The 26,234-nt window shown below is 45.3% G+C and overlaps 1 protein-coding gene and 1 long non-coding RNA gene across 2 annotated transcripts in view; one reads left to right on the top strand and one right to left on the bottom strand.

The window, feature by feature from the left end:
- The window catches only part of Ptprn2 (protein tyrosine phosphatase receptor type N2), a 732,192-nt gene that overhangs the window by 580,086 nt on the left and 125,872 nt on the right, over positions 1-26,234 (top strand). The window lies entirely within an intron of this gene.
- Positions 22,397-26,234, bottom strand: part of LOC114625842 — a 6,921-nt gene continuing 3,083 nt past the window's right edge. Inside the window, exons 2-3 of the long non-coding RNA XR_003712142.1 lie at positions 26,040-26,128; positions 22,397-22,754 (exon numbers count right to left, since the gene is read on the bottom strand). This is a non-coding gene — a long non-coding RNA (uncharacterized LOC114625842). The remainder of the gene's footprint in view (positions 22,755-26,039; positions 26,129-26,234) is intronic.

Genomic DNA, 26,234 nt, shown 5'->3' with positions numbered 1-26,234 from the left:
AGGGAGGGAGGGAGGGAGGGAGGGAGGGAGGGAGGGGGAGGGAAGGGGTGGAAGGAGCAGGGGGAAGGAAAGGGAGAGAAGGGGAGAGAGGGGAGGAGAATGAAGGGAAAGGGGAGAGGGAGGGGAGGGGGAGAGAAAGGAAAGGAGGGGAAGGAGGAGGGGAAGGGAAGAAGAAGGGGAGGGGGAGGAGGAGAGGAGAGAGGACAGTTCTCCGTATCTTTGGTGGTTTGGGGGGTTAATTCATAATTCTGTCTTGGTGGGGGAATCCACACAGCAGGAGATCAAGGCAGCTACTCATTGCATCAGCAGTCAGGAAGCAGAAAGAGATTGGAGGCTAATGCTAGGCTCTCTTTCTCTTTTTCATTCAGCCCAGGACCCCAACATGTGGAATGGTGTTGCTTACAGTATGATGTGTCTTCCAACCCCAATTATTCTAATGTAAATAATCCCTCACAGACCTACTAGAGGCTCATCTCCTATATGATTGTAGGCCCTGTCAAGTTGACAATATTAACTTTTACATTCCAAATATAGTTCCTGAGCCTCAGCTCAGACACAGAGACATAAGGGAACTGGTATTAGCAGAAATGCCACCCCCTCCACATCCCTGGGACAGAACATAAGGCCAGGTTCCATTTGAACTCAAGGTAGTCCTTCAAGGAACCATGTTTGCGTGTCTCATTAGCATATGTACCCAGCATGCCCAAGGTCATACAGGCTCTCTGACCTTGCACTGAAGCAGGCCTGCTGGAGGTGCCACAGAAAACATCCATATTATTCATGGAACACACACACACACACACACATACACACACACACACACAGAGAGCCATATTGGTAATAGCCCATGTGAGACCATTGTCTGGCCACAAGAGGATAGCTCTGGCTTCTTGCCCCATCCACAGAAGCATCTGGCCAGGCTGCCTAGAGAAGCGGATATACTTAGGTAAAGACAGTGGACAATTCAGTATGTGTACAAAGGCTTCGCAAGATGTTGTGAAATTAACTTTTTAATGAGCAAATGAAATAAAGTACAGCTGACCCAGGAACTTGGCTGATCATATTTGTCTATGATGCTAGGGTGACCCTACTAGGGTTTTCTCTCGAAAAGGAAACACACTGCCCTGGGAGCATCTGGGAGCCTCTGCAAAGGGCACTGGCCAGGAGTAAACTTATTCTACCCTTTACAAATGTCAAGCCACCACACCAGGACAGGAGGGGTACATTTGTAGAGGAAAACTATTACCTGGCTGCAGAATTAATGCTTCCAGCTGGCCCTGGTTAATTATATGTTCTGCCTTAACTATCTTCTTCTGGAAAGAATGGAACCACATGTAAGCCACAGCACCCTGTGGATAAACAAGGCCCCAGGAGCTGGTGAAGATGCCCTGTCATCTTCTCCACCAATGCTGTGTTCCAAGCCACCTCTGCCTTGTTCTTCGAATAAATCACCCAACGGAATGGGATTCCTCTACCAGGGATTCAACACACTTTGTGTTTATACCTACTGAACCCAGAATCCTTAATTCTGGTGTCACAAAGCTGACTCCAAGGCTTTGGTTTTTAAATACCACCTTTTCTTCATGGTGTCCCCTAAGATCCTCTCTGTATGCCTGTCATTGATATCTCATATATATTTTATGAAAATATCTGGCGTATGTGGCCATGGCTTAGATTTCTCTCTCATTGAACCTTTAAAGGCTTTATAAGTTTGTACATTGTGGCTTCAACATACAGATTGGACACAGGAAGTGGTTTAACCTGTAACTCACACTAGGTGTTTTCAACAAGGAACAAGAGTGAGTTCCTGAGGCCTTCTAGGTTTAGCTTGGAACTCTCCGACCTCACTGAGTACCACATTCCTCTGAGCAGTGATAGGAAATGAGGGGGGTTGGGAATCGACAAGGAAGATGTTTCATGATGGGTGCCAGTCTGTGATCTGTTACTTCCCAGAAACACCTAGCATTCACACATGCTGGAATGCAGATCTGAGGCCCCCCCAGGCAGAACTGGAACACATAGATCATTCCCACAGCACTATACACCCATGGCTTAGGGCTCAAGGTTCCACAATGGCTGCCCTAAATCCCTCTTTGGAGAACCATCTGGTGAGCCACAAGCTAGAAAACCATCACCTTCAGCTCTGAGAGGGCTAGAGAGATGCTGGAGAGCTTCCCCAGACACAGGCCTCATGCTGTCACTCCCACTTCCAATACTGCAAGAGACTCTGTGCACCTGAGTCATATGATCCATTGTCAAATGTTCCCTCCACTCCTGAAAACAGCTAGGCAGTGAGAAAACACTGCAGTTGCTTGCAGGGTGAGTGGTTGAGCAAAAGAGCTCTTTGTCCAAGAATGCTGCACATCTCCCATGAAAAAACTCCTAAAAGTGAAACAACACACACACACACACACACACACACACACACGCATACACACACACCTCTGAGTTGAGGATTCAGCCCAAGAGTTAGGCCAAGTTTTCAGTTGAAAGTGTGTTAGGGGCTGTTCAACACCTCATACTTATAGACTTCCATATAGTTTTATTCTACTGCTTGTTTTAAAGTGCTCTCTGAATCTTGAGCAATCTAGTCATTTCTGATGGGGAGTTTTAAAGCCTACTTTTAAATCCAGATCTCCTGAGACTGTGTGTGAGCCCAGATAAGATTCAGATCCCTGGGAAAAATCACACCCATTTTAGTCCATTGGTTCCAGTGACCTGTGTGCCCACCTCACAGTAAGATTCTGGTTCCAGACACATAGGTAAATCTGTCGTATTTACCAGAATGGTCTCAGTTTAGTTCCAAAGTATGATGTGATGGGCTTTCTAGTCAAGGTCAGTGAAAGCTACTCTGCCCATCACTAGTCCAGCTAGGCCATGGGAGTAGGACCAGCAGAAAGCTAGATGGTAGTCATTAGAGCCATTTTAAAGCAACCCAGGCACATGGACTCATTGGTACTCAGTAGAGTAGGTTTCATGGTCCCTGGGGGCCTCAGTGGTGTGCACTCTGGGGCCACAGTGCATCATGAACACTGAGCTGCCTATGACATCATAGATGCCACTCTCACAGGGAGGTGACACTTTCACAGCAGGCCAGAGCAGCAGATGCTGAACAATTGCCAAGGTTTGTAGACACCCACACCATAAAAGGTGGGAGTGTGGACAAATGTGGGGTCAAACAGCCGGTCCTCATTTGGATGGCCTCTGATGACTAACCTGTTGGCCCTTATTCTTCATTCAGGTAGAAGTGTGGAGGTATGATCTTGTGGCCTAGGGCTTCAGCCATGGAGGCAGCTTATATTATCATTTCAAAGCCCAGGGGAAGGGCATCGTTCCAGGAGTAAGTATAGCCTGTAATATCTTAGTAAGAAGAGAGCATAGTTAAGAATAGATAATTCTATTTATTCTGGCATTCTTGGCTGAATCACTGTTTAGTCATTGGAATGTTGCTAAAATATTTGCACATCTCTGGGGATGGGAGATGTTGAAAGCTGGCCTTTCCCTTTCTGTCTGTTACAAACCCAGATGCTTACCAAGCTTACAAAGTACATCTGCTGCAGAGAGTGTGTGCGGCTCTTGTTTTAGAAGGTGGGTTGTGCTTTCATGGGATGAACATTCATGGGACATGGCTGTATGCCCATTGCTGTGGTTGAAGCACATGGGAGATACAGTCGTGGGGAATGAGTCCCCACAGAATGCACACTGACTATTCACACGTTTGCTAGTGAGTCATGCCTGGACACCCCTGCACTTGGTCCACAATCTCCAACAAACAGGCAGATACAACAAGGCAGTCATATCCCAACAGAGCTTTGTGTGTGACATCAAAGGACAGAAAATAACCTTGACCTCTTGAGAAGCTTGAGGTAGCCTTGGTAGAACATGGGAGAAGGGGTCATTAATGATGCTAAGAGATTGTTTGACAATAGAACAGGGTATGGAAGAGCTTCAGACAGGAAATACTGCAGAGATCAGGCATAGGCAATGGCCAAGTGACAAAATAATTTCATGGGAGGGAACTGGTAACTGAGACATCTCATGTGGACAAGGGGGGCGGGGCTTAGATATAGGGTCACCAAGACCTGATGCTAGGGAATTCCACTAGACTGGCCTCTAGGGAGGAGCACATCAGGAAAAACAACTGAGGACTACTGTTCCCAGGGGGAACCCTTGGGAATAGGTTGAAGGGGAGGTAAGGTGGGAAGTTCTGGTCTTAACTTCAAACAAAAGAATTATACAGCTAGCCTGCCACAGCACAGTGGTAGGAAGACACACAGACAGATAAACCAAAGAGAAGGTGTCCCTGAACAATACTCACCCAAGATAGAAGGAAAGACCCTCTCAAAGCAGCATGAGTCCTCACAATGGGAGGGACACAGAACAGTAGGTGACTGAAAGGAAAACTGGAGTATTGGAAATAGGGCTCTATAGTTGGAGCAGGAAGTTCAGGAGTTATTTGCTTTAGGACACATAAGAACAAAGGCAGACCTGAGCGGCACAGGAGTTTGGAGAAGTGGGAAAACGGAGAGAACGAATGAAGAGCCATGCAGGAGCAGATTCTTAGGCTTCCTCTCGTGGCTAGCTGTCCTGTGCTTCACAGGGGTGCTGGACTTTGTGGGATGGGGCACAACCAAAATCCAGAGCCTAGGGTGGAGGATGCCTAGCATCCTGTACCAAGGAATGAGCACAGAGCAGAGCATGCCAGCCATGTGACCACAGCATGCTAAGCATGTGGCCATAGCTACCCTGTATGCAGGCCCTGAAGATGCTACTATTGGAAAAACAGGGACCACCTAACTTCCACATAGTCCGGAAGTCACACCTTTACCATAAAGTAGTCCAGGAGAAGGTAAAGGATCCTTAAAGCCTCCGTTTTGCCATCTCAGCAGATGAAAGAAGTGGACCTATGCTTACCTTCCTCTGTATCTACAGCGGCAGTGGCCTCCCCACCAAATCTTGATGTCACCATCTTGCACTTTACACCTGACCAGACTCTGAGCACCCACAAGAGGAGGCTGACCATCACGTACCAAGTTTTCTGAGTTTAATGGTTCAGTTGAGATGGCTAGTGGTTGTCACACAGGCCTTCCCTTGTACTTCACCCACTCCCCTCCCCCCAACAGGGCAAACATGGTCCATACAGGGCAGTGTGACCTCTGCCACTCACTATGTACCACTCTCTGCCCTAGAAAGGAAGTGCTTTCCTCTGGCTGTAGAGGTGTCCCCTCCAAACTTGCGAGTCCTTGGTGACTTCCTTCTATTTTCTTCCCACCCACCAGCTCCCAAGAGCCAGGTAGGTAAAAAACAAAACAAAACAAAACAACCCACCAACCACCCCAGACCATTTCTTCTAAGGAACAGAACTACCCAAACCCTACCTGTTTGGATGATGTTCTTTAAGCTTGAAGTTCCCTATAAGCCACAGCAAAACTTCTTTAAAAAAAAAAAAATCAACCATGGAAAAACAGGAATGGGTTCAAGACAGCCCCCTCAGGGCCAGGGATGTAAGCCACAGCAAAGTCTAACAGGCTTCCCCTTACCCCTAACCAGCCACTGAGGTGGTTTGTAGTATGGGTCTCTTCTTTCTCTACATAAGGAGATCAAAGAGAGATAGCATTCTGCCTAAAGTAATGTTGGCTCATTGATGGCTTTTGGTGCTTCCTGGGTCTTTCCCATTGGTTCTCATTCCCCAGTATCATCATCTGGATTCACAAGGCCAGGGGCAGCAGAATGTGCCATCTACAGACAAAAGCCTTTCCTGAACACTGTTGTCTGAGTCTCCCTCCCCCATCTCTGGCAGGCAGGAAGCTCTCTGGGTGGGAGCTTAGGGCCCAAATCTGAGCTCAGTGGGTCTGAGGGTCTGTTCCAGGGTGTGCAGGGCTGGCCTGGGTGGGAAATCCACCCCTATTTGTTCCAATTTCATTAAACTCATATAAGAAGCAGGTGAAAACAATTTATGCAAATCCTTTTTCAATAGTCTGAGACATTTTACCTTTTGATAATAGGCAGACAGGCCGAGGAAAGAGCCTCAGACAAGCAAGTTTTGAGGACCCAATTTAAAATTTGTGCTACCTTTCTTTCCTACCTCTTCAAAAGCTTTTCTGAGAATAAGAGTATAATCCCTTAGTTAGGTACAAATGTTTGAGATTTTGTGTTTCTAAAATCCAATTTGAATGAGTCTTGAACTTTAAAGCTGTTTTGTCTTCTGAACCAAAAGGCACCATGTGACTCCGTCCTAAAGAATGTAAGCACCTCTGTCCTCAACCCTGAGCCTGGAAGGAGCAGATGCTTGGAGTAACATCCTGCAGCTTCAGAGCTGCCTGCTTCTTCTAAACAAAGGCCCCCTGGCTTCTGCCTGCCAGCCACTGAAGCCTCTCTACCCAGAGCAACTCAATTCACAAGCATCTGGGGGCCAAGGTGGTAATTCAGGAAGGTCACTCGAGACATTTCTATGAATCCTGGTACACCACCATATCTGCACCACCGGATTCCAGTGCTGGGCTGAGCAGCCCCACTACAGGCTGCTCACTGCATGCCTGTGGGTGCGTGTAATCCCCCAGGGATAGACAGGGCCCATCCAGAGTCCACAGGAATGAGCTGGGGCCACACTTCATATAGCTAAGGGGGTGGCACTAGGCTAGTACTGGGCTGTGACATTATCATTGATGAAGGAGGAGGAAGAGCTCCTGAGCAGGGGAATGAACATCACAGTTACCACAGCAAGGACCCCAGATTTGCAGGGCTAAGCTCCCAACCCACAGGGTCACACTTGCTCATCACAGACACTGTCCCATCTCTCACACCCTTTTCTCAGTAATTTACAATCCCAATGAAATTTACCACCAGAGCTTGTCAAGTTAAGTGATTCAGCTACGTTTAAATATGTGATGTCAATATGGCCATCCCTACTGTACACCTCTAGCACTTTCTTAACTTCCCAAACTAGAATTCCGTGAGGACGGAATTAACAGTTACTCTCCCACTAAACGGTCATTTCCCAGGCCCCTTCGACGCTCTGGTGCTCATCATTTTCTTTCTCTCTGTGAACATGATAGTCCTGGGAACTTCCTGAAAGGAGGACTATATAGAATCCATCCTTTAGTGACTGAACATAGCACCTTCAGGGCCTACCCTGTTGTGGAATGTGCCAGAATTTCCTTTCCTCAAAGGCATAAACATTTTAGGATATAGATGGACTACATGCTGCTTACCCACCATTTTAGGAGGAATTGTTGGTTGGCTTCCCCCCTTGGCTGCTGGGAACAGTGCTTCTATGAACATGCGTGCACAGATGTCTCTTGGGGGTTCCTGCTTTCAGTTCCAGAAGACGAACCACTGCATCCTTTAGTGACCCACACTAACCTGAGGACACTGGCTGCCATTTGCATTTCCACCAGCACTCAAGGCTCAACTCCCCACCCCCCCTTGCCAGCATTTGTTATGTTTTGATTTTCCTAGTTGCTGTCCCCAGCAAGTGGGTTCACTGCTGACTGCTGACTGGTTTCTCACATCGGTGGTGCTGGGCATCTTCTTTGTGTGCTTGTTAGCATGCATGCATCTGGTTTTTTTGTCTGCTTGTTTTTGTTTTTGAGAAAGAGCCTTTCAAGTCATTTGCCCACATTGAACTTAGGTGCATGTATACATGTGTATGTGTGTGTGCGTGTGTGTGTATGCATATGTGTGTGTTAAAAGCCCTCCCTAGCCGGGCAGTGATGGCACACACCTTTAATCCCAGCACTTGGGAGGCAGAGACAGGCGGATTTCTTAGTTTGAGGCCAGCCTGGTCTACAGAGTGAGTTCCAGGACAGCCAGGGCTACACAGAGAAACCCTGTCTCCGAAAAAACAAACAAACAAACAAACAAACAAACAAAAACAAAAAGCCCTCTCTATACAGAAGATAATAGTCCCTTGATGTGCCCTTGGTAGTGTTCATGAAGGGTTTTAAGTTTGATAAAACCAAATTTATCTAATTTTTCTTTCTTTGCCTATTTTCAGTATTATATCACAGAAATCATTACCAGATCTGATGCAGGGAAGACTTGAGCATTTTCTATGAAGTCAATAGTGTTCTCTCTGCCACTCAATCATGGTTCTATTTTGAGTTACCTTTTGCACATAGCATTAGATGAGGGTCTGAATTCTTTTTCCAAGTGAGGAACTCATTTTCCTAGCACCATTTATTGAAGAGAATGCCCTTTTACCATGGATTTTTTTTTTTTAGGGTCAGTTTAATTTTTTTTATAGTCTATGGGGAAAATTGTCATTTTTAACTAAAATTTAAGTGAATTTCAAATCAGCACCATTTTTTTAAAAAAAATTATAAGATTCGTTTAACATGATCTTTAAAATATTGATAATATAAAGTTAAATATTGACTCTTCAGTTTAACATGTGATGTATGCTTTTTAATTTACTATAGATTAATTATGTAAGAAAATGTGATCCATGAAAAGTAAACTCACCAATAATCTATTATGTTTAGTTTGGGAACTAAATACATATTAAAATGGAAATGGGACTTTAAGTAGGTACTGCATCTCCACTGATAAACAAAAGAGGCTTTACTGATCTGCTCCTGAATATTCTCACCCATTCCGTTTAAAAGTTCATGCTTTAGCTGCTGAGTTTTGTTTATAAAGGAAGAAATAAAACGGAGGGTGTCAGGCTGCTATTTGTGATCGAGCTTTGTTAGTAAACACATTTCAGATCATGGCCATCTAAATTCTTAATACTTTAAAATTTGGTTTGGGAACACTCGTCCTAAATGCTCTCAGTCCAGAGCAAGCTCTAAAGGGAGTCATTTTGACAAAGTAGCTGTACTGCTGGGTGCTTGGATCTCTGAGTGTGAAAACCTTAGTGTGAGGAAGACCTTAGTGTGAAGACCTTCCATGAGGCTGGCAGCAGTGTATCAGAAGACTTGGCTATAGCAGGTTTGAGATAGAAGAAGTGCCTTCCACTGGCCATGCCATGGACAACCCTGGAGGAAGAGCTCACTGGGTCGAGAACAAAGACCATGAAGCTAGGAGAATGCAAGTCGCTTTCAGGCAGGTTGGGAAAGGGAGACCACCCCTCATAATAATCCCTCTGGTGTAAACCTGAAGTGCTGTGGTGCTCCATGGGGCAACCTCAGGTTGGGGTAGAAGGAAGCCTACACAGAAACACCTGTGGGGCATGTCACGAGAAGAGGGACATGATGTCCATCATTGATGGACAGGCAAACTAAGCCTCCCAAAGACTTGCCTTCTGTGCAGCCAAGAAGCCTCCAGAATTCATGGGGTACAGAGGTTAGTCAAGGAGCTTGCCTGTTACTATTGGAGAGCATTTCTGAGTCTTGTCAGGAGTTGGGGAGCAACTGTGGTATGTGGTAACCCCAGGTCAGAGGTCTAGCAGCCACAGTGGAAGCTCACATTGGATTCCTTCCCTCACCCTGAAGTCTGTACCTGGAGCAGGTTCTACAGACAAGAAAGAAAGAAAACAGACTTTCATTCTGGCTTTGAGAGAAGCCATTGACACATAACCCCTTCTTCAACTTCTTGATGAAGTCAAGAAGCTCACCTAAGTTCAGGAATCACTATATACTCTTCAAGAGAACCATGGATATCTAGCATGGCCCATTAATTTAGTCTGACCACAGGCCCAGAAGTTAAGAACTTAGAACTCTGAGAGGGACATGCTCACCATCTAAGAAAACTCAGCAGTGTTCTGAGTTAAAATCAGCACCTGTCTTGTGTCCAATTCATGGGAGTCATTTGTGTTGCTGGCTATCCACCCTACCAGTGACAGCCTCATAAACAGCAAGTGTCTTTTTCTATTTGTGGCCACATAGTAGCTGTTGCAGTGCCTTAATAAGAACCCAGTAAGTGTTTGATGATCGGATGTTAAAATAATTAGTTGAGGGTTCTCAGGACCCTCTCTATGGAAAATTGTGTGCTTAAGGGTGGAGAAGGAAAAGGAGGGTGGCCACAGACAAACCACATCTATTTTGTTAGAAAATGGGGGCAGCAGAGGGCACCAGGGAGAGCCAGAGCAGAAACATGGTGACTGAGTTTCTGTCTCTGTGACCTTCTCCTAACCCATGACACTGTCTGAGGAGAGGGATTACCACAGCTCCCTGATGGCAGCTGCTTCTGGGCTGCTTCTGGTGGCCTAAGAGTCCAGTACCCTGCAAACTGAGACCCTCCTGAGAAATACTCACCAGTTTAAAAAGCAGCTGAGGACAAACTACCTTTTCTAGAAAGCATTGCTGACCTTGACTAACTTTATTGGATAAAACTGAGTCAAGGTTGTGGAGAAGCATTTATCACAATAGTTTCTGAACTTTGAAAGTTTTTCTCTCTCTTCTTACTCTTCTGCAAACATTTCAAGTGTGGGGGAGGGGGAAGAAGGGTAGTTTCTTAGAAGTCAAACAATGAGGTTTAAATACTGGATAACTAAAGAGCTCATTTTCATTCAGGAATTCCAATGCTGTCCAGTTTAAGAATTTATCTCTCGCTGGATTTGCAGCTGACTTCAAATATTTGCCTCCCCAAATTACTCAGCAAGTAGATATATCCTAGAGACCAGCTTCCTTCCTGTGTGAGCCCTCTGTAGAAGCTGTAACAAAGTACCCCAAACCTAAAGTCACAGAACATTTATGTCGCATTCTCTGGAAGTGTGGAGTCTAAAATAGAAGGTGAGTAGGGTCCAGACCTGCCAAGGACCATTCCTGTCTTCCAACTTCTGGAAGTTTGCAACCATCCTCAGTGTCCCTTGACTTGAGAGAAATCACTCCAGTCTCTGCCTCATCATCCCATGAATCATCACCTGTGTGTCTTCTCCTGCTCCCATTTTATAAAATCCTAGGGCAGCTTAGGTCAGGCTGTCTTTTGTAGAATGGCTTCCCCTAACCAAATGAATCTGCAACAGCCTTTGCCAAAGGCTGAAATCTGATGTCCAGGAGTTCAGTTTCTGCTTGCCTTTTAGAGGATCACAATCCATCAAACAACCCTACTTAGAAGTGCTGTCCACTGTGGGAGGAGATGGTAGGTCAAAAACATCTAGTTGTTCTTACCGTGGGCCCAGAGGGACCTGGCTCAGCTATTCTCAGGGACATCACCACTCAGGTCTGATCCACATGCTTGTTCAGTGCCATCTCAGGATGGCCACCTATAAGGACTATGTGACCAATATGAAGCTGCACATACAACTGAGTCTCTGGCCCTCCCAACCACAATGAGTGTTCCTTCCTCTAAATCCTCAAGGAACCAGATACATCACTTAATAGCAACCTGTCTTGTGTCCAACTCATGGGAGTCATTTGTGTTGCTGGCTATCCACCCCACCAATGACAGCTTCATAAACCAGAAGTGTCTTGTTATATTTATGGTCACATAGTAGCTGTTACAGTGCCTTGAACATAATAAGAACCCAATAAATGTTTGATGATCAGATGTTAAACTAATTAAGTAGTTAATGTGTGTTCCTCCATGAAACAAATCTTTTGGTGCAGCTAGAGTGTACATTCAAGAGTGTACACTTTGGGGAATTTCTAGAAGGCAAAACATGTCGGAAGATACCATGGATGTGCAGGGCATTCTTCTTGGAGTCTCTGCCTGTCCTGTGCCAAGCCTTCAAAGAGCACAGCTCTCTTCTCTCAGAGGAACTTTCACTCCTACATATCCTTTGGTTTCTCCATGGTCTCTCTCATCCACCATGTTGCTCGAGCTCCTGAATTCACCCCAGACAAAGATCCCACACACTAAAAGGAAGAGTTGTCAGATCTAGCAGAACAGATGCCCACCTCCACATTGAGAAGAACGGAGGGCAAAGACAAAGGTGATTGGTATCTGAGATGCATGCAGAGGGTCCTTGCATCTATTTGGAGGGAGATTTTCTGTGTTCCTGGCAAAAGGGGGACTTCTGGGGCTCTCCAGGGAAGTTCCTCACTATTACTCTTATTATTACTGAATTAGAGGTGGAGATGAGCCACAAGAAACCTGGATTGAATGCCCTGCCAGCTTTGTGGGGACCTCAACTAGCAGTGGGGCAAGAAAAAACTAGGAGGTTTCATGGCTACCAGGGCTGTATAATACATGGTACCTGAGATAAATAATAAAGGGACTTAAAAGTGTTCTTGGCTCTTGTGGGGCAGACTCATCAAAGTCAGCCTGAAGTTAGGTTCTGTTGCAAAGCTAAGCAGATCAGGGGCTGTCCAGTGGCAGGTTGCAGAAACCAGAGGAGAGGTATACATGTATGTTCCCAGGAGGGCCAGACAGTGGTGATTGCACAAAGCCTCAAGCTGAGGTGGCAGTTTGGGCTGATGTCACTGGAAATTGGATACTTAGGTCCCCAGCAGGGACTCTGGGGTCTCAGCCATGTGTGGCTATGAAGAGAAGGGCTTAGCCACTGGTAGACTTGGGATAGGGGGTCAGGGGGTGCGTCTGAGGATTTCCAGGGCTGTGTATATCACAGTGACTAGTTAGAGCATCCAGGACTGAAGACCAAAGTGGCCAGGATATCTGTGTTTCTCAAAGTATAGTATCTTGTTGGAGACTCATTCAAAGTCAGGAGGAGGAGCCATGGGAAGAAACGGGCATTTTTTTCCTATGTACTCACTGAAACTACCTTAGAACGATCACCCAGCTTCCAGCCTGGCCTGGGCTGCCTGCCCCTCCCATGCCCAGAACTGTCTAGCTTGGAGATGCCTTCCTAACTAAGCCCTTGACTGAGGTGACATGAAAACAGAGAAAATGAATTACTTTAAAAATAGCTTGTCCTTCTCTAAGCCATTGTTTGTCAAATTAGCAGGATAGTTCAAGAGCTGTAAATTCATTTGCCAAGTTCATTCAAATTATTCTCATTTTATCATATCTCCCAAATCTCACACTTATTGCAGATTTATTTATTCTCAGTAGCACCCCTCCCCTCCTCGCCAAGCATCCACACGATGGCTTAGGAGAGATTACAAAAGGAATTTATAGCGGGTTAAAAAAAGAGACGTCACCATGGCAAGGCCACCCACAGAAAAATCAAGGACAAAGCATTTCCCTCCTAGATATGAAATGTGGATTTTATGAGGAAGACAGCCCAGGGATGGGTGGCTCATCAGCATGGGAATATGGCTGGCGGCTTAGAGGGAAGCTGAGGAACAGGCCCATGATAGCATCTCCAAGTGATTCAGTAGTGGAAGCAATTAACGTTCCTCTCCTGTCAGGACTCCACGGCCTTTGTGGGGTGAGTAGCTAGTTTGCTCTTGAAGAGTATACAGCAGGTGCTACAATGAGTGAGACACAAGCAGGTGACCAGGAGCAGGCGGCCAGCAGTCAGTGTCACCTCTGAGCTCCAGCCACCCCAGACCTGTGTCCACTGCCAGTGCTATAGCTGCAGGACAAGCTGGGCCACTGAGAACTGGGCTGGCTTGAAACAGTGATCTGTCTGCATGAAAGGGCTTCCTGTGAGCAGCTTGTGGCCCTGAGGAGGGTTCAAGAAAAGGCTATGTGGGAGAATGCCAACTTCTCACCCAGGAGCCAACGTCAAGCTTCCCTAGGTGTTTTACTAACAAATGACCTTGAGTAAGTCAACTAAACCTTCTGAGCCCAAGGACCCATGCAGGACTGGTGGTAGTGATGTCCCGAAGAACTGACGGTGGTAACGGTGACTGATGTCCATACAGGACTGTTGATGGTGATGTCCATGCATTGTTGGTGGTAGTGACATCAAGGTGCCATTTCTAGGCTGATGCCCCATCGTGGAGTCAGTGTTGAACACACTCCAGCTGTCACCTCACCTGTTGTAAGGCCCTTGTCCCTCCTCCCATCCCACCCCCTGGTGAGACTCAGGACTAAATACATATTCCTTATAGAGCAACCAATTACTGTTGCAGAGATACATTCATCTTGAAGATGATGCAGGAGTACTGTGATGGTCACCATCTCAGCAGCTGGGGTTCAGGAGCAGTGCCTCTGGTGTCCATTCTACCACTGCAGTTTCTCATGAGGAGGCTCAAGGCATGCATTTTCCTCCTGGAGCAAGGCACGCTGGCCAGGTCTGCAGGCTCCATAGGAAGGAAGGCCCCAAGCAGTACCCTGCTTTGCTCACATTTCCCTCTGTGTTCTGAGGCAGGGTTTTCAGCTTGTATTGGGGGAGGGATCATCAGTCTTGGAGCATTCCACCCTCACCGTGCTAGACACTGGCCCTGTGGCTATTCTCTGGAGCACTGTGTCCACCAGAACTCCCATGGCAGGCTCCCGTAGAGTGGAGTGTGTTCCTCTTAATTGTGAGCTGCCTACTACCTCTGCTTTACAGGAGTGGCTGCACAGGCAAGAGCTCCCCAAAGTTAGGTCAGGGCACGAGCCTGTACTGCTGCATGTGGGAAGTAGAGCCCATCTCTTGGCTGCCTTAGTTCAGGCCAATTCACCCAGTCAGATAGCTACTGTCTGCTGTGGTGGGCCAGTGGCTTCAACAGTGACATCCATTAGGATGACTGAGATACAACACCATGCTCCAGAGTAATGCTGGTACCTTATCAGAGGGTTGCAACTTTGTCAGCTTAGGATGCCTAAAAAGGCATGCTGCCCAGCCACAGACTCTGTGGCTCTGCCAGGCCATGACAGCTTCTCCCACTGTACAGATTACGTTGGCTTCTTTTCCTCCTCTTCTCCCCTCCTTCCCTTTTGTACCTATGGTCACCACAAGAGAAAAGTTCGTGTCTGACATCCCAGCATCTTGAATCTTGATGATCTGCCAGGTCTTCCTAAGAGGACCATATGCACTCAGTGTACAACCTGTTCCTGTGAGACCCACTCTCGGGCCTCTCCTTGCCCTCCTCAAGCTTCTTCACACTTCTCCCTTGTGTGAAGGACAGAATGACCCTAGAAAGCTCATCTTAAGCAGAGCAAAACTACAATTGCTCAGTGAAGGTTATAGAAGGACACCCTCCTCACCCAGCTAGAGTCTCCCTAAGGGAGAGGTGCAGCCAACTGACAAATGTCCATGGAGCATCCTTCCTGTCTCTGCTTCTGAGTCCACTTATCCTACCAGATCTGGGCTTCTCAGGTCTGTAGGATATTGACTTTCTGAGGAATAAAAATAACTGGTACTTTTTCTCAGAGAAATTATGTATCTCAGTTTCTAAGCTCCAGAGTTTTCTCTGTATTGAAGCCACCCTTTGCCCAATCACCCAGTGCACATCACCTTGAAAGGGGTCCTTGACATATAGACCAACTTCCTGGGGACATGACCAGCCCTGTGGGAAGAGGAAGAAACTACTATATTGTAATGGCCAGGATATACAACCACCACTGGGGAGCCAATAACTGACCAAAGGATCGTGGTCTAACAGACTGCATGGTGATAGAGTAAGGTGAATTCCCTAGCACCGCTCACAGTGCCAGCTACACTTGGCAATGACTGTGGGCTGAAAGGTACTTGTCCTGTATTCCTGTTGTTCATAGTGTTACAATGTGACTCATGAAAGAACTACAGAATTCTGGGTGCCAGGCAAGCTGAGCCCATCCAGGTGAACTGAACGGTTCTCGTTTCTCAATCAGGAAAGATGAGCTGTGCAGAAAGCCTGGTGGCTGCTTGCAGCTGTGTGCCTCAAAATGTGAGGTCTCAGTGTTTAAAGCAAACCACAGTCAGGCCACGTGGGCAGATAAGTCATCTCAGCAGCAATCAGAACACCAGTATCTAGGTGTGATTTCTACCCAGTAAGCAGGGCACATTCACTGTGCAGAGTGAATTCGTATGTGGCTGTCATGGTCAATGAGAGAAAACTGCTAAGCAGGCACTTCATTGCATTCTGTGACTGAAATGCTGGTCCAGATAAACTGCGCGATAGGACTCACAACTTAATGAGATCACAATACTCATGTCAGGGATGCCTCGGAGATTCGAGAATTGGAAGGGATGTCAGAATGACAGCACTTGGTAAATATTTGCAAGGGATAGAAGGTAGATTCTGGAGACTACAAACAACCATCCCTACTTAGCCTCTGGTAAAATGCTAGGACACATAACCACAGGGATGAGAAGGATTCCCACCATTCTTTTCTGGAGTATCTGCTGAGGGATCAGGAAACTGCCACTGACATCATGGAGGCTGGTTGACCTTAAGGAATTTGTGGAGGTTTCTCTGGGTTATTTTGTTTGCTTGCTTGTTTTACAATATCTTTAAAAAAATTGAGTAGTAAGTAGAGGAGAAATTCCAACTGGATGATATCCACTTGTTACTAGTTAAGAAACTTACTAATGAAGAAGAATAGCATAAGGTAGTAACTGTTTGCTGGAGCATGCCATGGGGCTGTTCCTCCGTGTCATTCTGTTCGACATTTTGTTGCAAACGTAACATTGTTGCAACATATGTAGCAGGAGGAGAAGCAACAGTCAGGTGAGGATAAAAGTTGACTCTCATATTCATGGTGGAGGAGGAAAACGCCCAAGTGAGCCAGCAGGTGAGGTGGCTTAAGCTCTATACATTGTGCCATGCACATAGATACAGCTATGCACATGGCTGAGAAGGTAAGCCCATATGTGTGTTCTTGTATGGTATGTGAACTTCCATGGCTTCTGATATAGTAGCACATACCTGACAGCTTAATCAACAGGTCCTCAAGTCAAAGTGCTCAGGGCATAGCTCCTTCCAAGAGCCCAGGGAAGGGAGAGAGGCTTTCCCTGTGTCTTAGTTAGGGGTTTACTGCTGTGAACAGACACCATGACCAAGGCAACTCTTATAAAGAACATTTAATTGGGGCTGGCTTACAGGTTCAGAGGTGCAGTCCATTATCATCAAGGTTGGAACATGGCAGCATCCAGGCAGGCATGGAGGAGCGGAGAGTTCTACATCTTCATCTGGAGGCTGCTAATAAGAGACTGGCTTCCAGGCAGCTAGGATGAGTGTCTTATAATCCAAACCCACAGTGACACACCTATTCCAACAGGGCCACACCAACTCTAACATGGCCACATCCCTGGCCACTCCCTGAGCTAAGCATATACAAACCATAAAACCCAGTGAATGCCCTTTGTCCATGGCTACATGTCTCCAGGACACTTCTCATGCTACTTTCTCCCTGTGTACTTTTCCATTGCCTCCTCCCATGTGTCCCAAATCCCCTATTACAAGGTCACAGGGTCACTCTCTTGCCTAGTGTGGGTTTGGCTTCATTCGAAGATCCTGATTCTAAATGAGTCATGTTCTGAGGCCTATAGGGTTAAACCTACAGTGTGCCATCTTAAGCACACAACTGCATTGAGATTTTTTTTTACAGCACTGAAAAACGTTGCAAAAATAATCTAGACATCTGACTTCTTTCATTAAATGAGAGTCCAAAGATCTGAATAAATGCTGGCCGTCATGTCCTCCCAGAAGTACCCAGCTGTTCCATAGTAGAAAAACTCTGCCTTCATCTTCAGATTTTAACTTTTGAGCAGCCTCATCGTGTAACTCAGTCTGACCCGGAACCCTCCCTTCTTCTGCTTTAGCCTTCTTCTAATGAGTCCACCACAGCACAGCCTAGGAGGCTGTACTTGTCCCTCTGTCACCACATCTGGACCAAGCACCTTCTTCTGAACGGTAGGGACATATGTGCCCCACAGCAGAGCTACCTGGACCTTCCTGATGGATGTCACATATAACTAAGCCTCTCTAGCATCACACTGTGTGCATGCCTCTCTGGCACTGTTTGCATACTTCTCTCTGGCCCCACAGTTTAACCATGCCTGACTCTGGTACCTACAGTTTGAGCACACCCCTCTGGCACCACATTCTGCACCACAGCTTGTACACAGTCCTCCCTCCAGCATCCAGTTTGTTTCTCACTGAGTGCCACATCTAGTAAACTGAAGTGCAAACTCTCATTTAAGAACCCCTACTTCTTTTTGAAGCAAAGTCCTGCCAGACTTCTTCGTTATTTATGTTGACTTTTCCTTCCCTGGTTTTCATCATATATCCAAGGAGTCTAGCTTCCCAAAATATCAAACCCATGGGTGCGCACCCCAGACAATCAGGGACACTGCTATCCTCCCGGGCTTCTGGATCCCCTGAAACTCAGGACATGCTTCCAAGAAAGCAGTAACATCTTATCCCTGAATCAGGTACATAGATCCTAAACTTTGTCTGATGAGCTCAGGTCCTCCTTCCTATAGAGCATGTGGAGGAAGACACTTCAGAATGTAGAGATACCTGCTAGCCATCATGGATTTTGCCAGAAATGCACATTTGGAGAGGACAGAGGCCCTAGGCCTCCATCTCTTCACTCCCAGGATCTCCAAGTAATTGGGTTATAAATGGACACTGAAGATGGTTTCTTAATCCCTCTTCAGCTTTCTATCTAGTGTGAGGTGTTCTTTGTCCCTTGTGGAGGAGAAAGTCTGAAAAGATTCTCAGAGGCCAAACTCATCTTGGTAATTTTCTTAGAAATAGAATTTTTCATTTTATTTCAGGCATTTCAGACAATGTAACCATTAGGAGTTTCTGTAGAGAACTGAGTATCATTGTCGTTTGTGATGTGTGCCCCCATCAGAGACCCCAGGGTGCCCTCTGACCCAGCACCCCCGTCATGGTCACAGGATAGAAGCCCAGAACTCCTCTTCTGCTGTGCAAGAGCCAGATCTTAGCACAATGCCCCAAGTGGCCTCTTGTCACATCATTCTGGAAGGGTATCAGTTCTCGGGTGGCAATTAATCTCCATCAAAAGCCTGTTTGGTCGCCAAGCTCTGGCAGAGAAATAAATGGAAGAACATTTCCAGCTCCTGATGGTGACTTTTATTGAGCCTTACTTGGGTTGTTATTAAGTTGTGACTATGACCCATGTTATGTCCATATAAAGGATAAGGAAATCACATACCTGTGGGTAATGACGTTACGGTTTTTAGTTTATGAACCTGTAAGTCCCACAGAAAGAATTATCAATCATGTGGCACTGTCATGACTGAAGCTTAAATTTACAACAGTAAATCACTTTTAAAATGAAACCAGACATAGAGCCCCTTCTGAGGATGCTTTGTGTGGTTTTACAAAAGTTTGAGCATGCACAAGGCATGTCCAGTGATGGCAATTTCAGACCAGAGTGCACAGATGGTTAATATCCTCTTGGCTCACAGCCCAAGCAGCCGCTACTCTATCTCCTGCACCTTTGGGTGGGTGTGATAAGAAGAGTAGCTGGCTGTTCACCCTCCAACCCTGTGGCCAGCCATATAGGGCATACAGAAGGTGAGGGGGTGGTGGCATGGGAAGTAGGGCTACAGTTCAGTCCCAGGGGACCCAGATGAAGGGATTCAGGGTGAGTGACTAAAGAAAACACTGTGTACCAGTGAGCAGGGACATGGTCTAGTTGTGACAGCCTGCAGGGAACGCAGGGAATGAAAAGGAAAAATCACTTGAAGTCAAGAGAGTGGACAAGCAATAAGACCACCAAGAAGCACAGAGTGTGGCTTCCACATTTAAGAGCAAGCAACCATGAGCATACAGGGTAGAATGTACTCTCCTGGGAGAGTTTGGAATGCTTGTTGTGTTCAAGTAATATTACAGAGACAAAGGAAGGCCAGGAATGACAAAATAGCTCAGTGGTAAAGGTGGGTTTTTTGTTGTGTTTGTTTGTTTGTTTGTTTGTTTACTATACATGACAACCTGAGTTCAATCACCTGGATCTGCATGGTAGAAGTAAAGACGTGACTCTGTAATATGTCCTTTGACAACCATGAGTCTCCCATCCTGCATGAGCATAAATGCAAGGACACACACACACACAGGGAAAGAGAGAGAGAGAGAGAGAGAGAGAGAGAGAGAGAGAAATAAAAATCTTTAAAATGAAGAGGAAAGGTCATTTGTGCAGTAAGTGCTCACATTTGTGCTCAGTTGGAAGAGCATTTGCCTAGCATGCATGACACCCTGGGTTTGATCCCCAGAACCACATAAGCCAAGGGTAATAGCACACACCTATAATTCCAGAACTCAGAGAATCAAAAGTTCAAGATTATACACAGCTGCCTAGCATGCATGACACCCTGGGTTTGATCCCCAGAACCACATAAGTCAAGGGTAATAGCACACACCTATAATTCCAGAACTCAGAGAATCAAAAGTTCAAGATTATACACAGCTGCATTTTAAGTGCGGGGCCAGCCTGCACCACATGAGATACTGTCTCAGAAGATCTTTTGGTTTTGAGAAAGATCATTTGTGGAGATGGTTCAGTGTTAAAAAGTAATTGCTACTTTTCCTAAGGACCCAAATTTAGTTTCTAGATGGGTATCTGGAATCTCACAACCACCTGTAACTCCATCTCTAGGGTATCCAGTGCCTTCATCTGGCATTCATTTTTGCACACACACACACACACACACCGAGAGAGAGAGAGAGAGACAGAGACAGAGACAGACAGAGAGAGACAGACACACAGGCACACACACTACTAGAAAGAGAAACAAATAAGCAAAGAAGAAAAGGGGAAAAGGGAAAGAAAACAGAAAACATAGAAGCTGCAAGGGAAGCAGACAAAGCCAACAGAAATGCACCTCTTGAACTGAGGCTGTGCTGGGCAGAGGTATGATGTGAAGGTAGAGGACAAAGTGCTGCTGGAAAACTGTGGGCTGAATGGGCGTGGCAATCCTACAGGAATGTCCTGCACAGGGTCTGGATTCTCACCATCTGCTATGCATTAACTGGGATGAGGTTCTTCTCGGGTCCTAAAGTGGTTCTAATACAGTTTAAGTTCAACCCTAGCTCTAATGGTTATCGTTTGCTGTGTAACAAAGTTTCCCAAATGTAGCAACTTAGAGCCAGGCAGGCCCCAGATCTGGAGCAGACCTTGAAGGCTTCCCAGCAGCCAGTATCATCAGAGGTCAGTGGGTAGAGAAGTCCTGGAGTTTGGTATGCTCCATGGGTCCTTGGCCCTCAGTTCATGCCTGGCAGCTGGTTTACTCACACTGAGAGGACAGCAAGGGACTTGTCATCTCATCTTGAAAGTAACTTCTACCATGCTTACCAAAGTCCTCTCCCTAAAGTCAGGATTAACTGAGATGAAGCAAGATGTCAGAAACAAGAATAATTTAGTCTGATGACTTTGCCCCAGCCTGGTCATAGTAACATCCCTATGTTACTATGTTCCTATAAGTCCTTCTTTGCTTTCTATAATGGCAGTTATCCTTTCTTTTTTACTTTACTTAACCATGGTTTCCGTGCAAGGTGTGAAGTAGTGCATGACTGTTGGAAGGCTCGGGGCCAGCTTGAGATATGTAGCAAGACCCTGTCTCAAAAAAAAAAAAAAAAAATGTATGGTTTCCCACAAGTTCTGTCTCCAGCTTTCTCTTCAGACCAGTATGTCTCAAAATGGCAGTCTCTTAAGACCCCCAAGATTCCTAGACACTCTCCCCTCCTGGTCTCCTGGACAAAGAGTTGGAGAGGCCAGGCAACATGAGCAGAGTCAGCACTACCCATCCAGGAGGAGATAGGTACGATCATGATCCTGCAGTATGGCTACTGGGTGGTACACCTGGGAGTTTCTATTTGTGTCTGTGGTTGAATTAATTCAACAAAAAATTGAGATTCTTGTTAATGAAACTCAGTTTATCAAAACCACAGATAACTGAGAATCAAAAACAACAAAAAACAAACAAAAACAAACAAAAACAAAAAAAACAAAAAAAGCAAAAAAGAAAAAGAAAGAAAGAAAGAAATAGTGGACTGAGTGATTACCTACCTTCCCCATGAAGTGTTATTATCCACCACGTGCAAGAAACTGAGTGGGAATAGCCAGCCTGATCTCTCATCAATATTGGACCAGCCATTTACCTGCCAGATAGACAAATCAGACAACACAGGACATATAGACCATGTGCTATGGGCATATATGCAGTATATGGTCTCACTGCCACAAAATGCACACACCACAGAACCTTTCTAGCATGGTATCATCTCCCAGCAAAGCCATCACTCCTTATAACTATGTGGCCCTATCTGAAACTAGAACTTTCTCACATGAAACCTACATCACAGCAAAGGACCAAATCTGCACTGTGCGTCCCAGAAACAAACGCAGAAAGATGAGGCAGTGGTGATGAGGCTGAGGAAAGACATTCAGATGGCTGATGAATCTGGTCAACGTGAACATTAGAGGAACCTCATTCATAACAACCCATAAGCTCATCATACAGAATAACAGGAAGAAACTTGCTGTCTCATTCACAGGCAACTGTGACTAATGAGTTATTTCTCAAACAACACCTGTAATCGTGTCAATAAGAGGAGGCTTGCAGGATCTGATGGAGACCAGGGAGCCCGTGGCCTCTGTCAGAACTCCACACTTCTCACCTGGTTCTGGTTGGAGTGTATGGCTAACACAGAGATCTTCCCTGGTAAACATGTGTGGTGTGTGGGTATGTTTACCAGGGACCTAGTACTAGTCCATTTGTAAGTTTTCATTTATTTCATAGCAGACTGGTTTCCTTATCCATAAAACTTCAATAGAAATGCACAAATCACATGATTCCCAGAAGAGAGGGAAAAAATGAAATCTGTAATAGCAATTAAGGGGGACACGGCTACTTCCCACCTGTTTCCACATGTGCAAAGGATTAACAGTGCATGGGATATTTGAAGAGCACGCATGCGTGTTGCTGTAAGACTAAGTTAATTGCATGAGTACGCATTCAAACTTGTGAATCTGTGATCATGTGTGTTAGCTGCATGAACGGGCATGTGTACTGTTGCTGGTCTTTGATTCTTGGTGGGTTCTTCATTTTCCCAAACTTTATCCCCTGGTTTCACCTCCCATCACTAGATGGGAAAGAAAGAAAGATAGAGAGGAGAGAAATAGAGATCTCTGAATCTTATTTCATTTTTCTTGTTTCTTCTTTGAGTATGGCTACTAACAAACCTAAACCAATCTCCCCAAATGACCACCAACTCCACCTAGCATGGCTCTAGCATTTATATAGAGAGAATTATTCTCCCTCTGAATAATTCCCACAGTTTCAAACATCGCACAATTAAAGAAACTACCCTCAGCTGGCAAAACCACGCCTTTGATAGAGCATGAAGCAAATCAGAGTCAGCTGCTGTGGACAGTCCAAAGCAGCTCCATATCCCCACACCTGGGATTAAAACAAAATCTTACTCTTTTAATAGTATTTCTGTCTTTTGAAAAGAAACCAAAATTTCAGACTTCTTATGACATTTCTCCCTTTCTAATGTTTTAAGCCGTTAATCACACTGTGTGTACGGGGAAATTATAAGCAGAGACATTTTCAGTGAAATAAATGCTTTTCTGGGTCAATAGCCAAGGTTTTCAGGAGACCTCTCCGGCTCTTTCTGCTGGAGCAGCTTTGCCTTTGATGTGGGCAAACAGTAGCTCCTGAGCAATCCTGTCACCTGTGTTAAATTGCATCTCTCTTTTTACATAAGCCACAATTTTAATTTCTCCTTTGAAATCTTCATCTATAATTCCTGGATGAAGAATGAATCCTCAGGGAGCCGATCCCCTCCTTCCCAAGATCATCCCACTCTCCCAAGCAAAGGGGGCCTCATCTCTGAGAATAACATGTTCACATGGATTCTCCTCAAGGTGGGTCCAAGATCTTGCAACATCAACATCAATTTTACTCCAATCTTGAGGGGAAGGCAAGCCTTGGTGGCTCCAATACTTTATTTTGGAGGCTCTCCATTATGACAGACCCGTCACTGCTACACTGGTTACCAGACAGATCCAGATGAGCATTCCTCCGTGAGCATTTTGAGCCTCGGTGTCCCTAGAAGGTGCTTTAGCATCATAGACTTGTGGACTCTCCTTCTGTTCCTGAGGATCCTCTCCCCAGCCTTGGTGGACAGAAGTAAACATACATGTGAGAAGCATGAAAATGAACATGAGGTAGTGTGGATGGATTAGTATGATGTGTGTAAGCTATGTGAATACATATGAAATGCACGTGAGTGGATGTGAGCTGCATGTGCTTGTATGTGAGATTGGGGAGGGGTCTGGCAGAACTGTTGTGTGAGGTATGTATGTATGCTTGTGTATAGCAGGTAAGGATGCTCCGTGAGGGTTAATGTGAGCATGTGAGCTATATGGGCATTGTGAATGGGAAGTTAGTTGTATGTATGTTGTATAAGCACATGTGTGAGCTATGTATGTACTGAGGTAGTGCATGTCTCTTGTGTGTGCATGTGAGCACATGAATGTGTGAGGTGTGTGGCTTAGTCTCAGTATGGTATGTGCATGTCTCTCTCTGTGTGTGTGTGTGTGTGTGTGTGTGTGTGTGTGTGTTAGTCTGTATACAACAGCTCCCGTATCTACTGATGAAATCTTCCAGTGCATTCAGTGGATACCTCAGCCAGGGACAGTGTAGAACCTGGTGCACTTTGTGCTGTGCTTTCTTCCTACCACAGATCTTAGCAATCTCAGCGTATGATATTTTCTTTCCTTATTAAATTAAAAACTTTCAGCTCTCACTTGAAAGAAGCATTTTTACAGCTTTTCTTTCACATATCTAAATTGCTAACATTGTGGGTTTGGGGACACTTATTAAGTTAAATAAGGCTAACCCTGAATGCAAATACTAGATACGAGCTGTGACAGCTAAGTGGCTGACAGAGTGTAGCATATACAGCTTGGATACACTGGACAGAGGGCAGTTCAAGGGGGGATAGAACGGAAGATCATCACATTTCCCCAGTGTGTAAATTTTAAAGTTGCAAATTGTTTTTACTTCTGGAACTTTCAACTTAACATTTCCGGTCTGCAACTGACCATAGATAACAAACCACAGAAAAGGAGACCACAGACACGCATATGTGAACCGGTAACAAGTCTGCAAGTTTGTATCACTTTGACAAAGCCAGAGGATTCCACACAGACGTCAAGCAGGGGAAAGACCACAGGCCGTAGACTGGCTGGCTAGATTCTGGGGAGGAGAAGAGAGTGATCACAGGTGGAGCCCCATAACTAGCTGACACAAGTCCTTGTGTGGAGAACAGTTGACATGGATGCTTCTGAGTATCTTCTGTGGTTTGATGAAAGGAGCCATCCTCATAGGACTGAGGAAGAGATAGTGGAGGCCTTGTTGAGAGAGATGAGCTGGTTGGATGGATTCAGACCACTAGGTACAAGGCAGTAGATATTAATCTGGACTGCCTGAGGTGACAGCTTCAGCTCAGGAGGGTAAGAATGGAGGTCAAAAGAGAATTCTGACCATAGTTGGACAGAAGGTGATGATCTTTCATGTCACCCAGAGAAATGAGTCACTTTCTCAGTGAGGTTAGGCACACCATACTAGTCACAAGTCTTTTGAAATGGCAATGTTTAATTTTGAAATTAAAATAATGCTAAGAAATGATCTTTCTTTAAAGATTTATGCTTTAAATATGCAGGAGCCACTGGTGATGAGGACAGGGAAATGGGTGTCCGGGCATACAATTTGGGACAATCGAAAGTGAAAAATATTTTTTAAATATTACATTAGAATTCTGAGGGTAAATCTAGACAGGGACTTTTTAGAAAGGACTGAGCAATGTTGAATAAGAATGTTACTTGCTATAGGTCATAGTGGACTGCTCTTAAGATGTCCTCCAGCACTCTAAGGTGCCCGTGGGACCCTGTGTTAATGTGAACCACACCTCCAGAATCACCACAAGTCATGTTGTATCCTTAGAAAAATGCTGATGGACTTTTAAATTTATCACTCAGACCACTATTATATCAATTAATTGTGCGTGAATTCTTACAGAGTTCTGAATTACTGTCACTAAATTTTTCAGAGTGACAGCTAAGCCTGAGACCTTACCATATATGTCAGGGAAACACTTAGCTGCCCACCACCACCAAATTTTTATTCTCATTCAATCCAAATATTTGTAAACTTACCTGCAATATAATATCAGAAACAACCACGTTATAGTGATTCCTTCTTTGTAGACCCCAATGGGAAGGCAAGATAGCTTGACTGTGGCTGTTCATTCATTCAATTGAAGCCTATTTCCTTATATTAAAATACACGTATTCATTTCTCTTAAAGAATATGTGAGCAGTGCATTGCAGAATTACATAACTATGCAAGAAACATTTACCTCGATTGCTGTTCTACACTTAATTCCAAAGCGAGCAATTCAAGGGAGAAGCTGTTTCCAAACAATTATAATAGACTTGTGATCCATACCTGACAAAACACAAGAAAGAGAGCTTACTGTGTGTGTGTGTGTGTGTGTGTGTGTGTGTGAGAGAGAGAGAGAGAGAGAGAGAGAGAGAGAGAGAGAGAGAGAGAG

Source organism: Grammomys surdaster, unplaced genomic scaffold (genome assembly GCF_004785775.1).
Source record: "Grammomys surdaster isolate TR1022 unplaced genomic scaffold, NIH_TR_1.0 223, whole genome shotgun sequence".
Taxonomy (NCBI): domain Eukaryota; kingdom Metazoa; phylum Chordata; class Mammalia; order Rodentia; family Muridae; genus Grammomys; species Grammomys surdaster.
This window is presented reverse-complemented; position numbering and strand designations above follow the sequence as displayed.